We start from the raw sequence: 7108 nt of genomic DNA on the forward strand, positions 1-7108 counted from the left end.
TAGGATGTGAAATTAATATCTTTTTAATTACACATAAAAAAGGTTTTTGTAATAAATTGTTTGATAAAGGTTTTGTTCGTCCCTCCCTAAAATAACATACTGCTGAATAGACTGAATAATTGCTAACTAAACCTTTCTAATAGCTTCAAGAGAATGTACTGATATTATTTCAAAGAATTTTTACACAATTTTCATAATTGTGTTTGTACCATTTTAATAGAAAACATTGTTGGGATAGCTACTAAAAAACTTGGAAACTAACAGGGGTAAAAGACGTTAATGCACCTTCGCATAGAACATGTTTTTTGATACTATAAATGACAACACAATCAAAATCTCTATCGACGGGATAACACTTCGGAAATCGACTGCTCCATCTGGCAACAGCACAGCATAACCAGAATAAACATATTGTACAAATATATAGGTAGAGCAAACTACGAATGCAGTTTAACACTACTTATGGTGTACTCAGGTAAACTTAAATTCTGCGTGAATACTGAAAAATCTGTCCATTAGAATACAGTGTCCCGAGTACACGATACTCGCTAGGCATCAATAATAAAAACAAATTGTGTATACTACAGAGAAACTAATCCTAAATTCAATACTCATCTGGTGCACTCAACCAAATGTATGAATTCTACACCTGTGCTTACTCAAATCAATTTACGGTTCCTCTAACTAAAACTTTGAGTTACCAAGGCACTCTTTGTAACCAATAAGCGCTACGGTTTAAGATATTACCGTATTGGACTACCGGTCTTAACTACTTCCAGTTCTCGCCTCAATTCTTCCGGACCTCCAGGTTAGCTCCGTGGACGAACCATCAAGACCCTCTGGTTGGCGTTGACTCGCTGGGAAAACACTTTCTCTTGATTGTCTGCAACCGCCGTCCCAGACAGAAGCAAGTCCCCACTCGCTCAGCAACTTTTGCTTCGCGTAGCAGCGAGCCCCCACTCCTTCAGCGACCACCGTGTCCCGTAGCAGCGAGTTCCCACTCGTTCAGTGACCGAGGTAGCAGCGAATCCCCACTCGGTCAGCAACCACGGTGTCGCATAAAAGCTAGTTCCCACTAGCTCGTTGACCAACGTTCTAGTATTAGCAGTGGCGTAGCCAGGTTTTGTTTATGGGGGGTGTTAAGAAGCATGACCACCCCCCCCCTCCCGTATTAAAGCGGGTGGTCCGGGGGTCCTCCCCCGAGAAAATTTGGATTTTAAGGTGTAAAATAGTGCTATTTTAGCAGTTTTCGGTACTTAAATTTAAATATTGTAATGGTAATTTTTTTGTTAATTTTAATATGAAATTTGTTTGAGTGATGAATAAGAAATTAATTAAAGATTTGGTGCTAAAAGGGGATGGGGTTAAACCCCTAACCCCCCCCCCCTGGCTACGCCCCTGAGTAGCAGCAAGTTCCCTCTCGTTCAGCAACTGCCATGTTACATATCAGAGAGTTCCCACTCATTCAGCGACCGAGGTTCCAGTGGTAGCGAGTTCCCATTCGTTTAGCAAAAATGACGTTCCAGTAGTAGTGAGTTCCTACTCGCTCAGTGAACGACCCGGTGAATACTGACGAATACCCACTCGCTCGTTCCTTGTCACTAGCAGTCTTCTCGAGGCGGTTCTTGGTCTATACTTAATATTAAAAAGAGAGGATGTGAGTTTGTTTGTTTGTTTGTTAGTAAGAAGTTAAATTATAAAACTCCTAGACCGATTTAAAAAATGATTTCACTTTTATAAAGCTACATCATTTGATATGGACATTGGTTGCATTTAATTTTAATTTTTCTCTTGTAAGATAAAGTAATGTTTTAACTAAAATTGGAGAAACACTACCACTGCTTTCTTGGACTAACGCTTATTAGACCGTTCAGATGTAACAAAATAACGACGTTGCTCCGACATTATCTCACTCGTGCGTTCGTAATACGATAACTTGTATAATTGTATATCATATGCACATGTATATTTCCAAACCAAACATATTTTTCTGATCTTATCCAGTCTTCCTTTAATTATCTTCGCTATTTTTTCGACACTTACTACGTGAAATACTTTTGAATTTGAAGACCAGCAGACATGGACAAATTAGTTGGAAATTGACATTGACTTAGATATAAATATTTTTACTGTAATTATTAAACGCAAACTGGTTCTTTTACATATCTTTATCAACCCGTGAGAAGCCATGTGCCACAGGTGATGTCTTTAATAACATCAAATATTTTTGTTCTAAAATTTGCCACAAGTGAAATGTTGTGAAAATGCCTGTTTTGGGCACATCATGTACACAGAAGATCCAAATTGGAAAGAAAACGAGAAAATATAACCACACGGGTGCAGAGATTTTCTTCAGTACTTTAATCAGGATGACACCATTCAGATTACACACGATCACTAAAGCTCTGAACGTCGTTTGGTATCCAGGCTGAGATGGAAGGCGAAAATGACGTGAAAAGTATTTTCGATACAAAATGCAAATCCCCATTACAACATATTTTAAATACAAAATATGCCGACAACCTGTTGAATATATTAAATACATATCGTATTTCAAAATGCATGCAAAAACATAATAACTTAGTCATTATATTAGGTACTTTTAAATTTAATTTTCTGAAAGGAAAAATACCTATCAAATATTCTTAACAATGAATCATCACTTCTCTGACTTTTTATTATATCTACATATTTAAAGTTATTATAAATAAGACATATTTTCCTGCAGAATCAGTTAAAATTGTATTTTGTACACGTAAAGAAAATTTCATAAAATTTTATACCTATTCAACAAGAATTCGTTCTTTGAATGATTTTTTGAAATGTAGAAGATTGGTTTAGGAGGATTTATTTGGATATTTTTCATTGCTGGTTACAATGTATGCCTTATAAACCTCAATAACGGACAAAAAAGATTGATATTTGAACACACAGAAAACAATCCAAATTAGGTCGATGACAAAAATTATAAAACAGAAAATTCCGTTGAAAGAATTAGTCAAAAACATATTACATCATATTGCAGACGAACACAGTGAGCTGACAACAAGTCAGTTACGACATGAACAGAGAACACAGAAGAAAAAAAACTTTGTACAACAAACAGAGGAACCCTACGATGGTTCAAAGCAGATAATATGGACAGCTCAACGACAATAAAGCAACGCACATACGAACACAGCGATGAAACTAAACAAATATTCTGACAACGAAGACAACACAGACGAACAAAGTATGGTTCTAAGACAACATTTGCGACGTTTCGGGAACTGAGATGTGTTCCCGTTCAAAACAATAGGAGAAAATTATCATTTACATACATAAATGCAAATGCTAAAGAAGTCTGCGATGCAATTATTGTTGGCATTAAAGATAGATTTTCGTTTAATGGTCATTTGATAGTTTCTAAACTTCTTCACGTTAATAGTTTTCCAGTGTTTTCAAATGCATTTCCAGAAGAAGAATTTAGAGTAGCTCTTGAAACATACCCGTTTCTATCAAAGGAGCAACTGCGAACAGAGCTGCAAGTTTTGTATAGTAGGAATGACTTTCATCAAGCTGATGGTGCTTTGGTTATACTGCAGTTTCTTTTGAGCAATAATCTGGACCAGCACACATTTCCTCAACTTAGTAGTCTTCTGAGGATTATTGTAACAACTCCCATGACAACAAGTGAAGCTGAACGGTGCTTTTCTACTCTCAAGAGGGTCAAGACTTTTCTTCGGAACACTATGTCAGAAGAAAGACTTACTGCTTTAGCAATGTTGTCAATAGAAAAGACTCTAATAAATAGCATGCATGATTTTAATCTTAGAGTCATCAAGTTCGCTCAGCTGAAAACCAGAAGAATGGATTTTTTTTATAAATAAATAATGGTGCAATACCTTTGTAGCAATAAAGTTTGTAAAACCATATTTTTTAGCTTCACATTGCTTTCAGGTGTAACACTTTGATAAGCTTAAGCCCAGCCACAAATTTGAAAAATCAAGAACATCAAACATAATTTTTTATTATTTATGTGAGGCTTGATCAGCGATCTACCATTTTGAATTACAATTTAAAATCTCTTAAAAAAAAAAAAAAAAAACAACTAGTCTGCTCAATAAGCTTCGTTGTGTTAGTTCGGGCTACAAATACATACATGAGTTTATGTAATAAACGAAATATATCTTTCATGACTCCAAGATAAGCAGTAACTGCTACGGTGCCGCACCAACACAGATAATCTGACACCAAAACAGGCTTCAAGAACGCAGTAAGGTAGGAGGTCTTTTTTTTCTTCTTTATGAGTGCATATGTGTTCGCATGTGTGTATGTTTGAGTGTGTAAACACCCATCATTTAACATCACCGGCCGCTACTGGTTCCCGTCCTCAGGAACAAACAGGCTGAACAGAGGATTGATTAAAAATAATTCCACGGACACACGCCATTGTCTTTGTGGGTTTTTCACTGTTTCTAATGTCGTTGTGTTGTCTATATTATTTTTTTTAGTTAAGTACTTCGTTGAGTTCGTCTGAGCGTCGCTGTGTTTGCCAAGATTGTTATTTTTTTCCTGTATTTACTGTTTTTGTTCCAAATGTCTCATCGTTGTCAGTTCACTGTGTTTGTCTATTCTGTAATTTGTTTTCCACGAAATTCTCTGTGCTGTCTATGCATTAAAAATTTGATTAGAGCTGATTTCGGCTTGTTCTCCGTGTGAAGTTTTCAATAAGAATAAGTTAGTCGTTCCAACATAACGGTGTGACGCGGAACACAAGCCTACTTCTCTATATCGCGACCTTTTAGGCAATATGTGTGAAAACCATTCACAACCAAAGTCTGAGGCAATTAAATATCTCTGTACAGAAAATTGCATAAACTGTACGGCGGTTGAGGAAAATTCACTCATGGTTGCTCATTACGTTCTCCTTGACATTTTCCAACAGTAATTCCTCGGGTTAGGTTGTAAATCTCTTGTCTTCATTGGTGTATGCATAATCCAAAATGATAAAAATACTTAAATTTGAATTTACATTATTTTTTTAATAGGTCCTCCTTAACAGTCAAGAGCGTGGTTGATACTTAACTTAATTATGTGGTTTTGAGATGCCATTGTTCAATGTAATATTTTTAGTTAAAAATTATAAATAAATTATAGAGAAATACTTTTTTTTTTTAAAAAAATTGCACTAATTCTTTATGTAATTAAAACGTTTGAACGATTGAATATAAATATACTTAAGTAAATTTTACGTTCAATGGTTGTACTCAATAATTTATAGGCTATGTATATGTGTGTGTATTTTATAAGTGATTATATTTTACAGCATAAAGTTTTCAGAGCTATTTCCACCATTCACTGTGATTTCTTTAATATATATTAACAAGAAAATCCCCGGGTCAAGAGGAAGGAGGGTTAAAAAAAAAAAAATATGGTTGTATTTACAATGATAGTACGACGAAGAAAAATAAATTATTTTTCTAATAAAATTCATAGGATCCTTAAATGTTGTAAAAATTTTCCGGACCACATTCACAGTTTATCCACGGTAAATTTTGGTGTGTGTGTGTGTATATATATATATATCTATATATATAAAATTCTCGTGTCACAGTTTTCGTTGCCATACTCCTCCGAAACGGCTTGACCGATTTTGATGAAATTTTTTGTGCTTATCCGGTATCTATGAGAATCGGCCAACATCTATTTTTCATCCCCCTAAATGTTAGGGGTAGTCCACCCCTAAATTTTTTTTTATTTCCAGTTTTTGGTAGGAAATCACCATGGCAACGGCTGTTGCTTTGTTGATGCTTCATTCGTCTCTATGGCAACGGCTATTTCATTGTTAGTGCAGTCCTCATCACCGTTGAAATTTTGCAAGTACTTTAAATATCAAAAATTGCCTTTTTTTTTCAAGTATATATATTTTACAGACTTGAAACTTCACAGTAATGTTCCTTATGTTACGCAGGATGACATTTTCCGAAAATTAGATCCCATAGCATAGGTGGTTAAAACCAGGCAACAGTGGGTACTTTGTCTGCATGAGAACAGTATTTTGCATTGTTCATGCCTTCTGCGTCTCCATGGCAACAGGCATCGCGCGGCAGTGGCGTACCCACAACGAGGGGCATGTATTATGAGCGGCGCAAGAGTGATCTGCCTGTAGACTGCCGTAGCGAAGTACGGGTACATCAGTTTTATGTTGCGTGCACGAGTCGGGAAACCATCGGTACATTATACAGCATTGTAATAAATTTTCACGGAATTTTTTATTATTTACCATTACTGTAAATGGGAGATGTGGCATAATTCTTTTTCCATTAGTATAGCCGTGCGAAGCCGGGTCGGGCAGCTAGTATATATATATATATATATATATATATATATATATATATATATATATATATGTGTGTGTGTGTGTGTTCCTTTTAATTGTAGGGTCCTTAGGGTCTCTCTACGGCCCTGGTTTCTGTTATACCCACGTGCCAAAGTCATCCAAATATTCACCCGTGTGTGATGGCATTAACCTGTTTATATATTTGCTTTCACGACCTACGGGGGACGTACAAATCGTATCGGTGAGAAAACTTTAATAGTCACAAAAATAAATATTTGTGACTTTGAAATTACGTAAATTATAATACCGATGAACGAAAATTCTCAAACTTCAGGTCTTTAGTTTCGAATTCTGTTACTTACTTATGCATTTTAAACACACAAAAAAAAATATTTGTTATTTGTTTAACCAATTGTTTTTATAACTTTTAATACCAAATTTTTATATGTAGCTCAGTCCGTAGGGTTGGTTATCTTATACTACATAGGTATATAACCTTTATTTTTTACTTATAATAAAAATAAACCACAAATCTAAGTTTTATCACGAACTTGATGAAATGATGCATTCCTGACCTTCAAGATCTGAGGAATGAAACTATGTGTGTGTAGGTGTGTGTGTGTATATATATATACACACACATACATACACACACACATATATAATTCCCATCCCCCTTTCCAACCTTAAAAACGAGATTTTGGTACCTCTTGATGAAATTTTGCTCAACATACGTTCAAAATAAGAGGAATATTAAAAGCTTAATCTAATTTTGATTAAAAGAAT

Source organism: Bacillus rossius, chromosome 5 (genome assembly GCF_032445375.1).
Source record: "Bacillus rossius redtenbacheri isolate Brsri chromosome 5, Brsri_v3, whole genome shotgun sequence".
Lineage (NCBI taxonomy): Eukaryota > Metazoa > Arthropoda > Insecta > Phasmatodea > Bacillidae > Bacillus > Bacillus rossius.